The 22283-nt window shown below is 47.5% G+C and overlaps 1 protein-coding gene across 5 annotated transcripts in view; it reads left to right on the forward strand.

Moving 5' to 3' along the window:
• Positions 1 to 22283, forward strand: part of LOC122946315 (A-kinase anchor protein 17B-like) — a 75293-nt gene that overhangs the window by 29970 nt on the left and 23040 nt on the right. The window contains exon 1 of one of the 5 annotated variants that reach the window (XM_044305862.1): positions 544 to 599. The exons of 3 other annotated variants lie outside the window; for them this stretch is intronic. The gene's annotated coding sequence lies outside the window, so the exon portion shown is untranslated. Of the gene's footprint in view, positions 1 to 543; positions 600 to 11574; positions 11633 to 22283 lie in introns of those variants that run through there. One more of the 5 variants, XM_044305864.1, reaches the window with a different exon arrangement.

Here is a 22283-nt window from a genome sequence, read left to right on the forward strand (position 1 = left end):
TCAGATCCATGTGCTGGTTTGAAAAATGCAGAATATGTTTCATGAAACAACCCCATTAAGCCTTTTCCAGAGGCAGAATGGAGACGGAACGGAGGCAAACTGATGCATTCTGAGCGGATCCTTTTCCATTCAGAATGCATTAGGGCAAAACTGATCCGTTTTGGACCGCTTGTGAGAGCCCTGAACGGATATCACAAACGGAAACCATAACTCCAGTGTGAAAGTAGCCTAACAGGTCAGCCAGTTTCATAGGTGCAAATCTGATGACAGATTTTGTGTATTTGGTGCACTTTTGTAAATTTGTCTGAAGACCGTCTGCAAAGTGACACTTTTTTTTTTGTGAGTGTGCTATTGCACTCTGCTGCAGATGTTCCACCTCTTTTTAGAGCAAATTTCCTATATTGTCCAGCAGGGGGAGTGTTTCTCCACTTGTCTTATGACAATTATATACAAGAAAAACGCAGTATACTGATGGTTGTAGTCTGATTCCCAAGCCTGTAACTGGAGGACAACCCATAGGCAGCGATTTAATAAGCCATGCATCAGTGAGCTGTCACATTGAGAAGATCTCCAAAGCATAAGAACGTCAGCTGCCGCAGGTAAGTGGGTGCTCACCTGACAGCGGGTTAACCAGAGGGTAAGAATGCCCACTATCTGTGCCTCCTTGTACAGGTGAAACTCGGAAAATTTGATTTTTGTGCAAAGTTCATTTATTTTAGTAATGCAACTTAAAAGGTGAAACTAACATATGAGATATTAAGCGAGATATTTCAAGCCTTTATTTGGTATAATTTGGATGATTATGGCTTACAGCGGACCGCAAAAAACGAAACGGTCGTGTGCATGAGACCTTACTGAAATAAATGGACTTTTACACGATATTCTAATTTTACGAGTTTCACCTGTATTACAGATCGGATTTCTGGGCTGGGCTGTGATGACCGGAACATGCATGTTTTTGGCTGATGTAGTAAATAGCACTGAGCATATCAAGTGTATTTTGTTTGACTTCAGATTGTATTATAGGGATATGTTGACACAAATCTGACAAGTATTTACTAGACTCTCCATGGTAGATATCCAAGGTTGATACTCAGATTTCTGCTGTGGATGTGGACTTTGATGTGCCATAGACCCACACAATCTTTATGCCTAATTCATATATTTTTCAGCAGAAAGCCAACATTCATGCCGGAAACCTGACAGATTCCATTATAGGGAGGGGAGAGGTGACAGGTCCTGGTGGTGTCCATCTATGCCAGATACGGTAATTCTAGTAGTCTGCTCTTCTGCCGGAACAGACTACTTGAATACTGTAATGCAGATGTGGACATAGCTTTAAAGGGGTTGTCTCATGTCTCACAATAGTTGTTACGTCACGGCCTAGTGTAAGCAGCAAGAAGGCTGCGGCACTCACTGAAGCACCGTGCCTTCTCAAACAGCTGATTGGCGGGGGCCCCAGTCATTTGGATCACCGCTGATCAGATACTGATGACATATCCAGAGAATGGTGTGACAAAACCAACCTCGCCACTGGGTGGTGGAGAAGCCTGGCTACCAGCCTCTTGCCCCAGGATTATGGGCCCTCTCATTAGCCAGGCTTCCTTTGTTCACAAAGGACTTTTTACTAACTTTTCAACCCCTGGTCTAATTCGTGCCATTTTGGGATATGTTAAATGTCTATGTGTACTGTAAAGGGTGGTACATTGTATATTTGAGTAGTGATGTCTGTCCCATTGTCCCCACGTTTGTATTGACGATTTCCCTTTGTCCTGAGAGGATAATTGAATTACTCCTCGGTTGTCTCCAGGACAGAAGACACTGTGTATTCTCCTGCCTGTGATACAATTGCATCAACCCATTGTATAACGTAATTGTATCACAGGCAGAGGGGAGAATTTTGTGTGGGAGTGTCTGAGTGTATTGTATGTGTTTATTGGTTGTTTTTACAAAAGCCTGTGGGTGGTAACTTTGTTGGAAAATGTGTATAAGTCAATGTTTGTGTGTTCAATAAAGAGTTCCTGTTTTACCCTTCATCATGTTGAGGCTGGTGTTTGGGTAACTGATTCATACTGGGGATTGCTATACGCTGAAGATTTGCTATACTCCCCTGGCAATACTATTAGCTCTTGTAAGAGCTGTTCCTGCTCTCTGGATTTAGGAGAGGTTCACCCACTGGAGCCTGAAGCCTTGTCGTAGGTCCAGGGTGGGTAGGAGACGGTGAGACCTCAACCAAGCTTCGGCGGTTCGTGTGGTCTGCAGCGCTTACAGTGTCAAGTTGAGTGCTTGGAGTCCTCGGGAAGCACTAGGAGCATCATTCGACGGGGGTACCCGGTCAGGGTGCCAGGAGATCCGTTACATTGGTGGCAGCAGTGGGATGGAACCAGCAGTGGCATACAATGAGGAAGACCTGGATGGCCGGGATGCATTAAGGAAAGGCATTTGGTACCAGGCCCTGGGTAATGTACAATACCAGCGAGGTGAGAGTCTCCCCAGTGGAGAGCAGTGATTGTAGAAGCAAGTGGCCCTGCGGATGCCCTTCCTGGGAGAGCAGCCCCTGGAGGAATGGGTGAAGGAACTAGAGCACTGGGTATGGCAGGAGCTATGTTTGGAAGAGGCCTACCATTCGCTCTGGTGGTATATGGCACAGTATATACCCTGGACAGCTGAGCATGACAAGCCAGAGGGAGAGGAGTTTGATGGTCCTGGCTTGTTATGGGAGTCCTTTGCAGAGCCTGACTTCGGGAGCCCTGCACAGTCCAGACTTCAGAACATTTTCTACGAGAGGGAGGCTAGGCAGGATTGAAATGACCCCCCCATGAGGTAGAGAAAGACCTGGCTCACCTAGCAACCCTGGAGTGGGAACTGGAGCAGGACTACCGAGATCTCTTCCACTCCATTGAGAGGGCTCAGCGAGAGAGCAGAGTGGCAGACCCAGGTCCAGAGCCCTTCAGCTGGGAGGATATTGTGGAGGTTTACTGGGAAGACCCAACTGAAGTATCCCCTGCTTCAGTACCAGCTACACAGGTAGGGTACCTCATAGACTGGTCCTGAGGGGAACCCCATATGGCAGGTGGAGATGGGACCGAGGTCTCTCCACCGGCCCTACAGGGATGCTGGGCAGTCGGCCCAGATCCCCAACGGCAGCCGGAGTTTCAGGGAGTAGGGACAGGCGGTCCTGCTCCCCAGCGGCAGTATGTTTTGCAGGGAGAGGAAGCATCGTTTTCATCCCCCAGCGGCCGTGTGATATGCAGGGAATTGGGAGCCCAGTCTCCATTCCCCAGTGGCAGTGTAATCTACAGGGAATTGGGAGCCCAGTCTCCATTCCCCAGCGGCCGTGTGATCTACAAGGAATTGGGAGCACAGTCTCCATCCCCAGCGGCAGTTTAACGCACTAGGGGGAGACAGTATGCCCCACAACAGTGCAGCTGGGACCATGGTCTCTGCACTCACAGCACAGGGGGTAGGGACAGTCAGTCCTGTCCCCCAGCAACAGGGCTGTTTAGCCAAAGGGGAGACAGTCGGTCTCCCCCCACAGCAGCACGGTGGTCTATCTAAAGGGGACACAGTCGGTCTCTCCCTACAACAGCAGAGCGGTGTATCTAAAGGGGAGACAGTCGGTCTCCCCCTACAACAACCAGGCTCCTACCAGGCTTCTTCCGTGGTAGCGCTGGCACCAGGGCAAAGTACCGCTGGTCTCTGCCCACTCAGCAACCCACCAAGGCAGTCTACCAGTCCCCCACACAGCCGTGTTGAGGCACATGGACATGGACAGGTTTATCCCTTGCTCAGGTGTAGTAACCATTTATTGTGGGTGGGCTGTACTGCTGTTTCTGTTTTGTGGGTGGGCTGCTGGACTAACAAGGGCACTGACCGGCAGAAGGTCAGAGACCCTGTTAGTCGGTTTGGAAAAGGGGAGAAATGTGACAAAACCAACCTCGCCACTGGGTGGTGAAGAAGCCTGGCTACCAGCCTCTTGCCCCAGGATTATGGGCCCTCTCATCAGCCAGGCTTCCTTTGTTCACAAAGGACTTTTTACTGACTTTTAAACCCCTGGTCTAATTCGTGCAATTTTGGGATATGTTAAATGTCTATGTGTACTGTAAAGGGTGGGACATTGTATATTTGAGTAGTGATGTCTGTCTGATGGTCCCCACATGTGTATTGGCGATTTCCCTTTGTCCTGAGAGATAATTTAATTACTCCTCGGTTGTCTCCAGGACAGAAGACACTGTGTATTCTCCTGCCTGTGATACAAAAGCATCAACTTATTGTGTAAGGTAATTGTATCACAGGCAGAGGGGAGGATTTTGTGTGGGAGTGTCTGAGTGTATTGTATGTGTTTATTGGTTGTTTTTTACAAAACCCTGTGTGGTAACCTTGTTGGAAAATGTGTATAAGTCAATGCTTGTGTGTTCAATAATGAGTTCCTGTTTTACCCTTCATCATGTTGAGGCTGGTGTTTGGGTAACTGATCGACACTGGGGATTGCTATACGCTGAAGATTTGCTATACTCCCCTGGCTATACTATTAGCTCTTGTAAGAGCTGTTCCTGCTCTCTGGATTTAGAAGAGGTTCACCCACTGGAGCCTGGAGCCTTGTCGTAGGTCCATGGTGGGTAGGAGTCGGTGAGACCTCAACCAAGCTTCAGCGGTTCGTGGGGTCTGCAGCGCTTACAGTGTCAAGTGGAGTGCTTGTAGTCCTCGGAAAGCACTAGGAGCATCATTCGACGGAGGTACCCGGTCGGGGTGCCAGGAGATCCGTTACAGATGGGTCATCAGTTACAAAAAGTCAGATAACCCCTTTAAGGAGGGCTGTTTGCCATGCTACAATTCCAAACAAAGAGGAAGTTAAGTAGCCAGGACATAACACCATCCACTATTATATCTAACTAGACATTATGCTCGTTACAAAAACAGGCGTTAGAATTGGCCGGTACGCAGAGCAATCATCACACCGCGTTCCATGGGCGGCGTGTGGGACGGAGTTGAGCAGCTGGTGGCACTGACTGATGGCTGAGACGGCTGGCACTGACTGATGGCTAAGACGACGGGCACTGTGACTGATGGCTGAGATGCTGGCACAGACTGGTGGTGCTAAGACCACTGGCAGCAACTGGTGGCCAGTACTGATGGCAGCAGCAGCTGCTGTATCTGACAAGACTGTAATGGCGGCGCTTCTGTTTCATTTAATGGCGGCGATCAAACTGACACAGCACACCATAATAACGGTGCGCTGCTGTAGGCGGTCTGAGCAGCGTGTGGTGAGCCCTGTGTTTATTGGCCACCCCAATTGTGGGCGGTACCGGGGCATGTAGGACAGCGCTGTTGCTGTGGGTGGTTCAGGAGGCCTGAGGTGCAATGTGTTTTTATTGGCCTCTGGCGTACTAATGTGGGCGGTCTGGGTGGCCGGCGCAATTGTTGGCGGTACCTGCGGCGTGTGGGGCGGCTTTGATGTTACCGCACTGTTGCTGTGGGCGGTTCAGGATGCCTGAGGTGCGCCGCGTTTCTATTGGCCGGCAACGCGCTGATGTGGGAGGTCTGGGCGGCTGTATGGTGCACTGCGATTCTATTGGCTGGCGCAATAGCGCTTGCGCATTTAACTTTGGCACACATACACGGACACAGCGCAGGCACAGAGGGATTTTATTATATAGAATTTTTAAAAAAGACACACAACACTAATATAGGTTGTTAATACAAACTAAAAATTTGATAGGAGTGTCTGTTTAATGTCTTATCAGGGCTAGTTGTTAAGAAGTTAAACGATAACATGCTGACTTCTTACAGTCACCACTAGAGGGAGCTTAGGAGACTTCTGTGTACAGTTTTATTGAGTTCAGTATATTACAGTTAGCAGAGTTGTGGAAGATCCAATAAATGTAATTTATCGATCACAACCTGCTTCCCTGGTGCCTTTGACTGACATCGGTACTATCATCAGTCTAAAATGCAGACATGAGCACCACATATAATATGAAGAAAGAAACCCAGCCTTGGTGCAATAGGAAAGTGAGGTCTGGTCTCCAGGGGGCTTCGATGTCTACTATTGTTAGGGATCTGTGGCTGAAATAGGAGTATATGTGACTGGTACTTGAACTCTGAGGGTACCTGACATTGGGACAGAAGTTTATAGTACTATAGAGGCATATATGACGGGAATGGGGGCATCTGAGGTAATGTAGGAGGATCTGTGACTGAAATGAGGCTCCTGTGGTTTTCTCCATAGACTTCAATGCAGAGGCGTAACTACCATAGCGGCAGACCATGCAACTGCTATGGCCCAGGGCAAGAGGGGGCTCAGTTGAGATCTCCTCCTCTTCTACTGGGGTGAAAACTTGGTCAGGACTCTACCCTCTAAAGAAACAACATTTAGCAAACGAGGCAGTGGGAAAAAATGGTGCAAGGGTGATTGAAAAGGGTTTAGGCGGAAACCTGCTTTGATCCTTGCTATGGGGCCCTTACTTCTCTATGTACGCCACTGCTTCAATGGGTTGTTAAAATTAACAGAAAATCTGCACTCGCCGGAACAGCCTGCCGGAGAAGGCTGCAGCTTGTGTGAAACTAGCCTAAATAGTGTGTATTTATGTATCTTTTTGTCACTGTTTGGGCCCATTAAGACGGCCATAGTGCTTTGCGGATCCGCAATTTGCAACCATAATAGAAAATGGCTATTCTTGTCCGCAATTGCGCACAAGAATAGGACATGTTCTATCTTTTCTGTGGAGAATAACGGATGCGGGCAGCACACGGGTGAGGGTAAACAACACAGTGTGCTGTCCGCATCTTTTGAAGGCCCATAGAAATGAATAGATCCGCAGACCTTCCGCAAAATTGCTGAATGGGTGCAAAACCGTTCATACAGCTGTATGAATGAACCCTTTTTTTTTTGAGGTTTTCATGCACATTTTCTGCATACAAATCTGTAATGTGTGCAGGTACTCTAACACATGTGGCTTTTCATTCAGTTTTGGTGCGGATTTTCTGCATGTGTGCGGATTTTCTGCATGTTTACCCTCACCCGTGTGCACGTAGCGTAAGGGTATGTTCACACAGCTCCAATCCTTTGCAGAAAAATCAGTAGCTGATTTGTAATTTGGTGGCAGATTTGTAATTTGGTGGTGGTTTTAGATGAGTTTTTTCAAGAGTTTTAGAAGAGTTGAGGTTTCCCTGCTTCCCATTGAATTCTAAGAAATGCATATCCGCAGGTCTGATAAATACAGATGTGTGCATCTGTAACACCCCAGAGTGGTGTTACCACTACTGCATCCTGCTACTCTCTTTAATGGTCTAACACAATGTCATCTTGTGTATTTATTCGAGGTTCACCACACTGTGCATTTCTAATGTTATGCAACTGTTATGTTCAAATGTAATGTGCGTGGTTCACCAGCAGGTGGCAGCGAATATGGCAGAGCTATCTTAAATAGAATGGAGTCTTCCATTCCATTCTAACCCCCCCTCTGTGGAGGACTGGGCTAGTACCACTTCCTACAGGAAGGGTGGGGATTAGGGAGAGTTAGTCTAGTCCAGTGGTGGGCAACCTTTTTTTTCAACTGAGCCAAATATCGCCAAAACCACGATTGAAATTTATTTCGAGAGCCACATTTTTAAAACCTAAAATATTGCGTCAACAGTACCAGTAAGGACTATTAGGGCTCATGCACACGACTGTGTGCCCGCCGTTGTCATATTGCAGGCCGCATACGGCGGGTCCGCAATACACGGGCACTGGCCGTGTGCAGCCCGCATCAAGGACCCATTCACTTCAATGGGTCCAGGATCCGGGATATGAGTGCTACAGTGTGCTTCCGTGGTGCTTCTGGCTGTGCCTACGCCCCGCAAAAAAGTAGCGCATGCACAATTTTTTTGCGGTGCGGAGGCACAGCCAGAAGCACTACGGAAGCACACTGTAGCACTCATATCCCGGATCCTGGACCCATTGAAGTGAATGGGTCCATGATGCGGGCTGCACACGACCGTGTGCAGCCCGCATCATGGACCCATTCACTTCAGCATGCACTACTTTTTTTGCGGTGCGGGCAGTCGGATGCGGATCGCGAACCCCATTTAAGTGAATGGGTCCGCGATCCTCATGCAGCTGCCCCATGGTCTGTGTCCGTGCATTGCGGACCGCTATTTGCGGTCCGCAGCACAGGCACGGCGCCCTTACATTCGTGGGCATGAGCCCAGAGTGTGTTTTTACATACTTTTATATGTACTTTCTTTTATTTGGATCTTGATTATTATTTCATTTTATCTTTATCATTTTTTACGTTTATTAAACTTGTCTGCAGATGTGGATGTAATGTGGATGACGCACTTATGGGGGATATCTGTGGATGACGCACTTATGGGGGATATCTGTGGATGACGCACTTATGGGGGATATCTGTGGATGACGCACTTATGGGGGATATCTGTGGATGACGCACTTATGGGGGATATCTGTGGATGACGCACTTATGGGGGATATCTGTGGATGACGCACTTATGGGGGATATCTGTGGATGACGCACTTATGGGGGATATCTGTGGATGACGCACTTATGGGGGATATCTGTGAATGACGCACTTATGGGGGATATCTGTGGATGACGCACTTATGGGAGATATCTGTGGAGGGCACCTATGGGGGATATCTGTGGATGACACATATATAGCATAAGATGCTATATAAGTGCCCTCCACAGATATCCCCCATAAGTGCCCTCCACAGATATCCCCCATAAGTGCCCTCCACAGATATCCCCCATAAGTGCCCTCCACAGATATCCCCCATAAGTGCCCTCCACAGATATCCCCCATAAGTGCCCTCCAGTAAGTAAAGTAATGTATTAGTGGGGGGGAAGGGAGGAGGCAGGGACACTTGCGGTGGGGCCGGTGCACACACCGGGGGCAGCTCCTACCTTTCTTCTGCAGGACATTTCGCTCCTCCTGGACCTGAGCGGCGGCCTCTTCACCACTCCTCACATGGCCGGTGTTGTGCTGAAAGTCCGCCGCTGCCCGCCCTTCTGCTGCTGTGCGCAGCGTGACATCTCACCCTCCGCCATGCGCCTCCTGCCCCGCCTGCCTGCTTCATTCATAAAGAGGAAGGAGCAGACAGACGGGGCAGGAGGCGCATGACGGACCTTTTGAAAGCTTGACATTTTGCAAGAAAGGCCGCCCACCCGCCAGCCCGAACCAAAGAGCCGCATCTAAGGATCAAAAGAGCCGCGGGTTGCCGACCACTGGTCTAGTCAGTCAGAGCACCCTCAGCTCTGCTGGCCATGGAGGCCAAAGCTTAGAGCTTCAGGAGCCAGGAGGAAAGTTTCCCTGGCCTAATCTAGAGACAGACCATACAAAGAGAAGTGCAGCATACAGAAAAAGCTGAGTTATACAGTACAGTACAACAGAGCCAGAGAGAAACAGATGTAGCAGATTGGAGTTTGCCTGCCAGTTTTAATGCTACCTGCTGGTACCAAGACAAAGCCTATAAACAGTTTGAAGAAATGTTTATGCAAAGTAAGGCTACATGCACACGATCGTATGGGTTTTGCGTTCCGCAAAAAAAAAAAATGCCATCCGTATGCCATCCGTTTTTGTTTTTTTTGCGGATCCATTATAACAATGCCTAAAACGGACAAGAATAGGACATGTTCTATTTTTTTTTTGCGGGGCTTACTGATGCAGATAGCACACGGTGTGTTGTCCGCATTTTTTGCAGACCCATTGAAATGAATGGGTCCGCATCCTATCCGCAAAAAAAACTGACACGGAAACAAACAACGTTTGTGTGCATGTAGCCTTAAGCTGCTGTTCAACTACATACAAGGTCTAGACTCAATCTTTCTTTCAAATCCCTCAACTATTTATTTCTTAAGAAGCAAAGCCTGGGGTCCAGCCGTATCCAGGTAGGAGCACCGTGACACACAGAGAGAGCCATTTTAGGCCGCACTATACCACTCTGTATTCCTAAACCTGGCACGCGTTTTTATATAGAGGGCCCTAGGGGGAGGCGCCCGTTGCATATCCCTCAATTTTCACGGGGCCTACTTTCAAAAAGCCTATTAAAAACGGACAAGAATAGGACAGGTTCTATCATTTGCGGCCCAGCTGCACGGGTGTGGACGGTACACGGATGGAATCCTTGTGCTGTCCTTTTTTTTTTTTTGCGGGGACCCCTAAAAATGAATAGGTCCGTGTGAGATCTGAAAAAAATGCAGATCGAACACGGACCAAAAATGCGGCCATGTGCATGAGGCCTAAGAAACATTTTTCAAATCAGCTACTGGGAAAACCTCTACCATTTTTAGGCTACATTCACACTATCGTATTTTTTTTCTGTGTCCGTTCCATTCTTTTTGCGGATTGGATGACGAGCCATTCATTTCAATGGGTCCGCAAAATATGCAGACAGCCCACTGTGTGCTGTCCGTATCTGCAGAAAGCAAAACACATATGGTCGTGTGAATGTAGCCTTACCCTGGGTTCACACCTGAGCGTTCCGAAAGGAGCGCTCTGTATGCGCGATTGTACGGGCGTTTGCAATCGCGCATACAGAGACAGGCGAACACACATTGTCGCGCGTTCCCGAATATCTATGTACGGGAACGCGCGACAAAACGCCCCAAAAAAGCTCAAGAACTTGTTTGAGCGTCGGGCTTTTTACAGCGCGATCGTACGCGCTGTAAAACGCCCAGATGAGAACCATTCCCATAGGGAAGCATTGGTTTCTCCATGTTGAGCGTTTTGTAGCGCGTAGGAACGCGCTGTAAAGCGCTCAGGTGTGAACTTAGGGTTAGGGCTTGTTCACACAAACGTTTTTTGCGTTCCGTATACGGAACCATTCATTTCAATGGTTCAGCCGAAAAACGAAATGTCCTCCGTATGCATTCCGTTTCTGTATTTCCGTTTTTACGCTCCGTTCAAAGAAAGAACATGTCCTATTATTGCCTGCAAATCACATTCCGTGGCTCCATTCAAGTCAATGGGTCCGCAAAAAAAAGGAACACATACGGAATGTACTCCGTATGTCTTCCGTATCCGTTCCGTTTTTGCAGAACCATCTATTGAAAATGTTATGCCCAGCCCAATTTTTTCTATGTAATTACTGTATACTGTATATGCCATACGCAAAAACGGAACGGAAAAACTGAATGAAACCGGAAACACTACTGAAACAAAAAATGGAAAAACTGATCCGTTAAAAACGGCCTGCAAAACACTGAAAAAGCCATATGGTCGTGTGAACAAGCCCTTATACTGTGTGCAAAAGGTGAAGTTTTAACATTAGAGTCAATGGGGAAACTGTTGGTGAGTTTTTATGTGGATTTAGTAGCTGATCAGTGGTGTGAACATACCCTCACAGAGAGCGCGCTTTCCATTGAGTAAGGTAAATGAGCTCATTCCGGTGACATGCCCTGGGATTTTCAGGTTGGAGGCAGGACCTATCAGCAGATAGTCAATTAATTGGCAGATGCAGTACAGGAGCCAGTAAGCGGCCTTTGGTAAACCCCCTGTGCTTTTCAGAAGCTAAGATTAGAATCATTTTCTGCAAAAGCAGGAAGCCGCTCACACATCTTCCACCTGCCACCTCTGCCTGGAGCCGTGTTGCACCCTGCTCGCCCCGGCAGATCTGGACGCAGCTAAGGTAAGGAGAAAAGTTTGCTAAACCGTCCAGTCCATCGTATAAAAATAGCATTTTGATTGACACTTCTGATGTAGCGGTTTGTACAGATGTAGCAGGGTTAACACACATACTTTATGAGACATGTTATCTAATTGGTGTATTTCTGCTACTACCTCTATAAACAGTAGTGCCGCCTCCTCTACATGGCTGGGTATCGGTTCATGTGTTTTAAGCTTCATTTCCTAACAGTACATGCATGTTAAAGCCACAATGACCGTGAAGTGTACAGTAAGCACTGGCAATAATGATCTGTATTTATGTAGCGCCAACGTATTCCGCACGGTTGTGTGCATGTAGCCTTGGGGTATGTTCACATATGGCAGATTTATTTTGCTGACCATTCTGTGGCTGTTCCAAACATCTGAATGGGGTTGTTTCTGCAGCGTGTGCATGGATTTTTACAAACCCTAATCAGATGAAACTGATGGGACATGTATGCAACAAGTCTGCCGAGTGTGACCTGACGGAAGACGGATGATTCCTTACTGTAAAATCTGTGGGTCAGCAGCGCAACTAGGGGACATTATGGGTGGTCATATAAATAAAGTGGATCCCATTTAATATTGTGGCTGTGCACAGTAGTAGTGAGGGCATCTCGCTGATCCCACAGAGGGGTAGATTTATCAGAAATGGTGTAAAGGAAAACTGACTTAGGGTCCTTGCACACGACCGTAGGCCCTGCGAGACATACGGTCCGAGAGCGGGCCATATGTGTGCACTGATCGTGCGCACGGGAGCGCACAGCATCATAGATTACAATGACGCTGTGCACTCAGAAGATCATATGAGTGCGGGACATCAGCCCGATGTGCACAGCATCAATGTAATCTATAATGCTGTGTACTCCTGTGCACGCGATCAATGCCGCTCCGGGACATATGGCCCGCTCATCATACAGTCGTGTGCAAGGGCCCTTAGGCACACTTCAGTTTTTTGATCAGTGATTGTGAGCCAAAACCAGTGGTGAAACCTACACAGAGATGAAGTATAATGAAAAGATCTGCACCTGTTCTGTGTTTTTGGCTCACAATAACTGAGGTATGAACTCAGCCTTAGTTGCCCATAACAACCAATCAGATTCCACCTTTCATTTTTCCGAGCTCCTTTGGAAAATTAAAGGTGGAATCTGATTGGCTGCTATGGACAACTAAACCATTTTCCTTTACACCAGTTTGGTAAATCTCCCCCAATGACTTCCTTGCAATTAGCTAGCCTCCAGCAATCTGAGGACATTCTAGTGGTTTACTAAAGCCTCATTCACACATCAGTGTACGGTCAGTGATTTCCATCAGTGATTGTGAGTCAAAACCAGGATTGGAGCCTCCACAGACATGAGGTATAAAGGAAAGATCTGCCCCTTTTCTGTGTTTAGAGCCGCACCTGGTTATGGCTCAAAATCACTGATGGAAATCACTGAATGAACACTGACATGTGAATAAGGCCCCATGCACACAGCCGTGTTTTACAGCCGTGTGCGGGCCGTGGAACCGCGGCCTGGATCCCTCCTGAGAGCAGGAGCGCACGGCGTCACTGGTTGCTATGACGCCGTGCGCTCCCTGCTGCCGCCGCAATACAGTGATACACTGGTATGATCTATACCAGTGTATTACTGTACTGTGCCGGCAGCAGGGAGCGCACGGCGTCATAGCAACCAGTGACGCCGTGCGCTCCTGCTCTCAGGAGGGATCCAGGCCGCGGTTCCACGGCCCGCACACGGCTGTGAAACACGGCCGTGTGCATGGGGCCTAAGACTGGCTTTTTATGCCAGTCTTGGCTTCCCCCCACACTGCTGTAACATTTGGCCTAGGGCTCATGCACACGGCCGTTGCCGTATTGCGGCCCGCATACAGGGGGTCCGCGATACACGGGCATTGGCCACTGATCGCGGACCTATTCATTTCAATGGGTCCGCAATCACGGAGATGCGGAAGGGAGGCACGTATCGGAACCCCACAGAAGCACTACAGAGTGCTTCCATGGTGTTTCTGCCCGTGCCTCCGCACCGCAAAAAAGTAGTGCACGCACTACTTTTTTGCGGTGCGGACCCCATTTAAGTGAATGGGTCCGCGATCCTCATGCAGCTGCCCCACGGCTGTGGGCATGAGCCCTTATTAGGAGCATCTAGGGAAGTCCGTGCGCCTACTCTAGTCCCAGGCGGGAGTAATTTTTCGTCAACGTTTACACCTGGCATAAATGTTAGTAAATTTGCGCAGGGCCCAGCATAGCCCCCCAGATACACCCCCATCCCACCCAACTGTCAAACACAGCATAAAACCAGCCTTGTGCAAATATTGTCGCACAGCCAGTCAAAAAAGGGACTTATTTTTTTACAACTAAAATAGCCTCTAGTTGCTTGATAAATTCCCCCATGTGCATTCTATGGGGGGTCATTCATCAAAGAATGTCCTTTTATGCCTGTCTTTGATAGCGCCTGCGCTGCCGGAGGAAGCACCTAATTTATAACAAGGCGCACCTCCAGCAGTCCGTGTACCTGGAGTGAAAATGCCAGTTTTCACTCCTCTTTTAGGCCTGGTTCCAAGCATAAATGTTAGTAAATTTGCCAAAGCCCTGGCCCCGACCACTCCACCAAGAGGTATGGAAGGCATAAAAACGCCTGTGCAATAAAATTGTTGCAAGGGTGTTTAAAAAGTCGCAAAAAAGTCTTGAGACCTTTTTTTTATGATGTTAGTAAATGGCCCCCTATGTCTGCATATGTTCTGTGTGTGTATATATATAATATTACAGCTCTATGGACTCCCTGCGGTGTCCTATCATTATCTACAGTCAATTATAATGTTTTTTATTTATTTACGGTAAGAGATTTTATTACATTTGATCCACAACAGATATGAAATGGTTTCTTTATAAGGACGATGAGAGGAATATGATGAAAAATAAAGTGGGTGCCAGATGTTGCGCCGGCTCCTCTGAGGCCCGCGCTGTATAATTACCTCTCCCCTGCACGGTCTTTGTTATTAGCGGCTGTGCTTGGAGATCTATTAAATCCCTGTCAGTATCTTGTTTACCATGTATCAAATATCTTTGTCATCCCTTTCTCCATCATAAGTGCAAAAGTATTTCAAAACTGAATTCAGTGCAGCAAATTAGTTGCAGAAATTTCAGAAAATCATTTCCATACATAAAGCACAAAGATTTTCTGCAGCGTTGTGCAGTACCAGCAAAGAAATCGGTGCGCCTTTACTACGGACTTGCGTCTATTTTAGGCGTAAAATAGTTGCAAGTCCCCTTTTTTTTTACCCGGCCGTGTGACAATATTTAGTCGCATGCCTGATTTTACGCTGTGTCCGCCACTTAGATGTGACGGGGACGTGTCGGGACTCCCGCCCCAGCAAATTTCGTAACATTTAAACCTGGAAACAGGTGTAAATGTTAGTGAAAAACTATTCTAGCCAGGGGCTGACATAGTCTTTGTCAGGTGCAAGTACTGCGACAGATACGCACGCCTCATCATTGTGTGTTTTGCGGTCCGAAAAACAGGGATGGCGTCTGTGTGCGTTCTGGAATTTGCGGAACAGCACGGAAGGCCATTGATATAACTGCCTATTCTATTCTATAACTGCAAAACGGACAAGAATAAGACAGGTTATATTTTTTTTGCAGGGCCACGCAACGGAACAACGGATGCGGACAGCACACGGGGTGCTGTCCGCATCTTTTGCGGCCCTATTGAAGTAAATGGGTCCGCATCCAATCCACCAAAACTGCGGCTCGGATGCGGACCAAAACAACGGTCGTGTGCATGAGGCCTAAATTAGATAGATCTAACAGCACAGGGGGGAACTAAGACCGGCGTAAAACCCAGTGAATGTGCCCCAATGAGTTTTTAACAATTCTTTGTGACACGTGGAATACAAAATCTGAAGAAGAAACTGACCTGTGGTGCGGTTTTTAAATCGGCAGCATGTCAATGTATTCTGTGGATTATTGTGGCTTTCACCCTTTCCAATGCAGAGAATGAGATCTGCTTCTAATCGGCCGCATTTCAGCAACAAAACCAGTTCCAAAAATGTTGTAGTTTGTTTTTGCTGCAGATTACAAGCAGAAACACTGCAGATTTTCTTTTGTGGAAAATCCACAGCTAATCAGTCCCATGTGAACCCAGCCTAAGAGCTCCTTCACGCAACATTTATTTTTTTTTGCTGTTTTTCATGTGTTTTCCTCATGGAATCTGCACCAAAAAGCGCCTCTAAAAAAACCAAACATTAATTTCAATGGGAGGCAGAAAACAACAGCGTGGAAAAAAGAAACAGCATGGTCTGCGCTAATTCTCTCATTGAACTGAATAGGACTCTGAAAATAATACACTCCAAAAACCGCTGAAAATCAGCACGCATTCCTTGCTGGTTTTAAAATCTATATTGTGTGAACATCCCCTTAGGGTGGGTTTCAGGGTCATAATGGGGTTTCTTGGGCCCACCAGAGGAAGTTATTCTCGGCACCCAGCCTTTAGGCCCCTTTCACACGAACGATACAGATTGGCTCCGGGTGCGTTCAGTAAAACTCGCACCATTTTGCAAGCAAGTTCAGTCAGTTTTTTCTGCGATTGCGTTCAATTAAGTTTTTTTCTGCGCGAGTGCAATGCGCTTTGATGCGTTTTTCACGTGCGTGAAAAAAAACCTGAAGGTTTTCAAACAACATCTGTTTGCAACCATCAGTTAAAAAAACGCATTGCATCCGCACTTGCTTGCGGATGCATTCCATTTTTCACTAAAGCCCCTTTCACTTCTATGGGGCCAGGGCTGCGTGAAAAACGCAGAATATAGAACATGCTGTGATTCTCACGCAACACAGAACTGATATGTAAAAAAAAAATGCTCATGTACACAGACCCATTGACATGAATGGGTCAGGATTCAGGGCGGGTGCTATGCATTCACTTCACGCATCGCACCCACGCGGAAAGCTCTTGTGAAAGGGGCCTTGTATCATCTATAGAGTCTTGGTTTTAATCAAGTGATTGGCTCCAAAGGTTTTTTATTTTTCTGGTCCTTTGGGGGCCCACTTAGGTGTCAGAGCCTGGGCCACCGAAAGCACCTCTGGTCCTCTGGTGGACTATTCCAAACCTGGTGGGTTCACCCACAAGTGTTAAGTAATATTTTTGCACCTAGGATTTTTTTCTCTATTTTTTACTGTAAAATCGCCAGGTCCAGATGTTACATGAATGTCTGTCTAAAGCCTCATTCACACGTCAGTCTTTTGTTCAGTGATTTCCATCAGTGATGGTGAGCCAAAACCAGAATTAGAGCCTCCACAGACATACCCTAAGTTCACACCTGAGCGTTTTACAGCGCGTTCAAACGTGCTGTAAAACGCTCAACACGTGAAAACCAATGCTTCCCTATGGCCCTGGTTCACACTTGAGCGTTTTACAGCGCGTTTGAACGCGCTATAAAACGCCCGACGCATAAACAAGTTCATTAGCTTTTTTTGGGGCGTTTGTCGCGCGTTTGGGCCATAGACTCATTGGACAACACTGCAGTCAATCACACAAACGCGCGTCAAACGTGCGTTTACTATTACAAAAAACGCGCGTAAAACGCGCGTTTGACAAACGCTCAGGTGTGAAAGCAGGGATAAGGTATAAGAGAAAGATCTGCACCTGTTCTGTGTTTAGAGCCGCACCTGGTTTTGGCTCACAATCACTGATGGAAATCACTGACCAAACACTGATGTGTGAATGAGGCATAAGGCTGGGTTCACACCTGAGCGTATTCGTATGTTTACAGGCGTTTTTGAGGCGTATTTTGGAAGCGTGTGTCGTATGTGCGTTCTTGCTATTGACCACAGAGGCGTACAATGAAAAACAGAGGTGTTACGCGCGACAATACGTCCTAAAGAAGCTCCTGTACTTCTTGGGGCGTAGGGCGTTTTACAGCGCGTTCGTACGCTTTGTAAAACGCTCAGGTGAGAACTATGCCCATAGGGAAACATTGTTTTTTGCCTGTTGAGTGTTTTACAGCGAGTAGGAATGCGCTGTAAAACGCTCAGTTGTGAACCTAGCCTAAGGCTGGGTTCAGACCTGAGCGTTTTACAGCGCGTTCCTACGCGCTGTAAAACTCTCAACAGGCAAGAACCAATGATTCCCTATGGGAATGGTTCTCACCTGAGCGTTTTACAGCGCGTACGATCACGCTGTAAAACGCCCGACGCCCCAAGAAGTACATGAGCTTCTTTGGGGCGTCTTGTCGCGCGTTCCCGTACATAGACTTCAGCGGGAACGCGCGACAATGGGCGTTCGCTTGTCTCTGTATGCGCGATTGCAAACGCCCGTACAATCGCGCGTATGTTCAAGTACGCTCAGGTCTGAGCCCAGCGTAAGGGAAATATGAATCACAGAACATACAAGTATTTTTTGCTACAGGTGTATTTGTTAGGTGGCATCTTTTGAATCTCTGGCATTTCTGTTTTAAAACACAGCATATGAAATCTCTGGAATTTTTCTGGTGTTTTGACAGACTGCCGAGACTTAGGCCTCTTTCACATGGGCGTTGCGTGTGAGGGCCCGATAAGATGCGGGTACGTTGCGGGAAAATGTGCGCTTTTTTTTTTTTTTTTTTTTTTTTTTACGCACAAGTGCAAAGCATTTAAATACGTTTTGCACGCGTATGAGAAAAATCTGCATGTTTGGTACCCGAACCCGGACTTCTTCACAGAAGTTAGGTGTTGTGCAGATTTTATCATTTTCTCTTATAACATGGTTATAAGGGAAAATAATAGCATTCTTAATACAGAATGCTTAGTAAAATGGGGCTGGAGGGGTTAAAAAAAATATATAATTTACCTCACCTCATCCACTTCACCGTTCGCACAGCCCGGCTTCTCTTCTGTCTTCTTTGATGACCAGGAGGAAAAGGACCTGTGGTAACGTCACTGCGCTCATCACATGATCCATCACCATGGAACAGACTTACAGATGCGGACAGCACGCAGTTGTGTTGTCCGTATCTTTTGCAGCCCCATTGAGATGAATGGGTCTGCATCCAATCCGCAACCAACACGGATTGAATACGGACCAAAACTACGGTCATGTGCATGAGGCCTAAGGGGGTCATTTATCAAACTGGTGTAAAGTAGAACTGGCTTAGTTGCCCATAACAACCAGTCAAATTCCACCTTTCATTTTTCACAGCTCCTTTTGGAAAATGAAAGGAGGAATCTAATTGGTTGCTATGGGCAACTGAGCCAGTTCTACTTTATTACACCAGTTTGATAAATAACCCCTAAGTCTTTAAGTCAGTATTGTCCTGCTTGAGCAAATCCAGCTCAGGCTAATCAGTGGGGACGTTAAAGTTGTTATCTTCTGTTTAGTTATTTCTTCATTATCCATTTCACACTGGTCTTTTTTTGTGCTACAAGCACAAGTGCAAAGGTATAATTGAAAGCTTTTTGGCAGTGAGATACATCCCATGGAGGCAGACCACGTGACTGCTTTGGGTTCCAGAGACAACACTGCATTTTCAAGCAGCTGCCACTAGGGGTAGCTCAATGTAAAAAGATTATTTATAGCTTCCACTGCAGTCAATGGTAACTGTATACAGTCTTCTGCACTGAGCTCCTCCTATTGGTCGCTTCAGATAGATTGTTAAAAAAAAAAATTTTGCTTAAAGGGGTTGTCTCGCCTAAGACATTGATGGCATATCACTAGGATATGCCATCAATGTCAGATAGGTGCGCAGTGCACTCTCCATGCATGCTCGCTTGGCTATTTTCAGAACTCCCATAGCAGTGAAAGGAGAGCGCACCACTCGTGGACGGCCCCCTGCTCCATTTACCTGTAGAGCACTGCCAGAAATCTAGTGCTCTAATGTTTTTGGTACTCCCACAGCAGTGAATGGGGGGCCGTAGCGCTTGCATGGTGCACTTAACTTCATTTTGGAAGGGGGGGGGTGCATTCTGGAGATAGGTGTAGGTCCCAGAAGTGGGAGCCGCATCTATATGACTTTGATGGTGTATCCAATTTTTTTTTTTTTTTAAACTTCTCAGAAATCTGAGGCCTCCTTCTTTGTACTCTGTGTTGCCTGAGTGTGTTTGCATACATAGGGGTGCCCATATTAAGGCCTCGTTCACATCTGCATTTTTCACTGATGTGTGCTATCCCCGTTTTCTGCAGACCGCACACGTACCCATTGATTTTATTGTGTATGCAGGGCCGGTGCAAGGATTTTTGCCAACACAAGCGAATCTACATTTTGGCGCCCCCCCCCCCCCCCTCGCAGCTCACCTGGCCCTGGTCCCGTCTGCAGCAGCTGGCTTCTCCTCTGTGTGGTCCTGGTATTTTCTCTCTGCTTCAGACAATCGCTGGTTTGAGGACCGTATTTTTCGCCCTCTAAGACACACCTAGGTTTTAGAGGAGGATAATAATAAATAAATAAATGCCATTACACCTCAGGTCAGACCAGCAATCAGACCCCCAATGTTAATCAGACCTCAGATCAGGCCCCCTTGTCAGCCATCAGGCCCCATCCATCAGCCCCCCATGTCAGCCATCAGGCCCCATCCTTCAGCCCCCCATGTCAGCCATCATGCCGCCATGTCATCCATTAGCCCCCCATGTCAGCCATCAGCCCCCATCCATTATGCCCCCATGTAAGCCATTATGCCCCCATGTCAGCCATCAGCCCCCCCATGTCACATTTCTCCCCCTCCATGTCAAATCACCCCGCTATGTCACATTTCTTCCCCTCCATGTCATGTTTTTCCGCCCTCCCCCAGGGTGCGCCCTAAGGCAGCCGCTTGGTCTGCCTTATGGTAGCACCGGCCCTGTGTGTATGTTCATGAATCTGTACTTTTTACTGGATGTGGGTCAGTGAAAAATTCAATGCACTACTTTGGTCTGTGATGTGTACCAGATCCACCCATTATAGTCTATGGGTCCATGAAAAAACACGGACACAACATGGACGGCATGTTAAAAGCCTTAGTCATCCTCTTAGCCCTATTTTAATATATAAAATGTTGTTGTTGTTTTTTTTATCAGATTCAAAAATTTTGTGGTGCTCAGACCGCAAAAAATGTGAAAAAATAAATAAATGCCGAAAGCGGCATTTTAATGCATTTGTCAAACGGATCAGGATCCTGATCCGTCTGACAAATGCCATCAGTTTGCATACGTTTTGACGGAACTGCCTGCCGGTATCCTCTGCCGCAAGTGTGAAAGTACCCTTAGGCCTCTTGCCCATGCTGTGGACCGCAACCAGCAACTTGGCCAGGTGACGCTGCTTCCGCCTCCACATTCTCACGCCATTGGTCCTGCGACAATGTCATGCTGTTCTACACCTCATTTGCCTGGGCGAAAGGAATCATACAGGGGAGGAATTGCTCCATATCCTTCATCAGGAAATCGAATCCTGGCTTTCTCAGCTACAACTCAAAGTAGTAACCATGGTGACCAACAACAGGAAGAACATGGTGTCGGCGCTGCATTAAGGAGGGCTGAGGCACGCACCCTGCATGGCACATGTGTTCAATCTGGTTGTCAAGCGGTTCCTAAAGTCTTCCACCCATCTGCAAGACATCCTAAAAATTGCCAGGAAACTTTGCATGCACTTTAGCCACTTGTACACCAAGCACAGCTTCCTTGAGCTGCAGCGGCAGAACGGGGTCCCCCAACATAGGCTGATATGCGACATTTCCACTCGTTGGAATTCCCCCTCCAAATGTTGGACCAACTATACGAACAGAGGCCATAAACGATTTCTTGATGATCCTAGCGGACAGGAGTACTCCCTTGTGTAACTTCGATGTCAACCAGTGGCAGCTCATGCGTGACACCTGTCGTTTGCTCAGGCCCTTTGAGGATGCCACTTTATTTGTCAGTCGCCAGGACTACAGGATGAACACTGTCATTCCACTGCTTCATATCTTGGAACAGATGCTGGTACATCTGGCTGGTCAGGGGACTGGAGGCGTGCCACATGAGGAGGACGACATTGGAGCACAAGCAATGTTTAACGAAATGGGTGGTTTTTCTACATGGGTGACAGGAGAGGAGGATCAAGAGGGAGATGAGGTAGATGACCCAGGCACACCGTGGCAGTATGCAGTGGAGATGGAGGCAAGGAGTCCCTCTGAGTCACTTGCGCAAATGGCCCAATGCATGCTCATTTGCTTAGGTAGTGACAGCCAAATTGTCACCGTTCGGCACAGGGATGACTTCTGGCTCTCCACCTTATTGGACTCTCATTATCTGTCCAAAATGGGGGGCCTCTTTTACACCCGCTGAGAGGAAGGACTAAATGAACTACTATAGAGACATCCTATGTAGTCAGTTGACCGCTGCCTATCTGCGACATCGTCTATCCTCTCGCAAGTCTGCCCCTCTGCGATTACATTCCTCTGCCATGGCTGCTATGGTGGGGGGGGGGGGGTAGGAGCAGTATTATCTGAACGGATCAGTCTGTGCAGATCCATGACGGATCCGCACCAAACGCAAGTGTGAAAGTAGCCTAAGTCTAGAGTCGATATTGAGCAGCTTTCTTAACCCGCCCAGTGAACTAACTGCTGCTAGACCTGGAGCAGAACCTGAACCAGCAGGTGGTGGCATACTTAGACAGCACCCTGCCACCCCACATTGAAGATCTACTGGGCAAAC

Source organism: Bufo gargarizans, chromosome 9 (assembly GCF_014858855.1).
Source record: "Bufo gargarizans isolate SCDJY-AF-19 chromosome 9, ASM1485885v1, whole genome shotgun sequence".
NCBI lineage: Eukaryota > Metazoa > Chordata > Amphibia > Anura > Bufonidae > Bufo > Bufo gargarizans.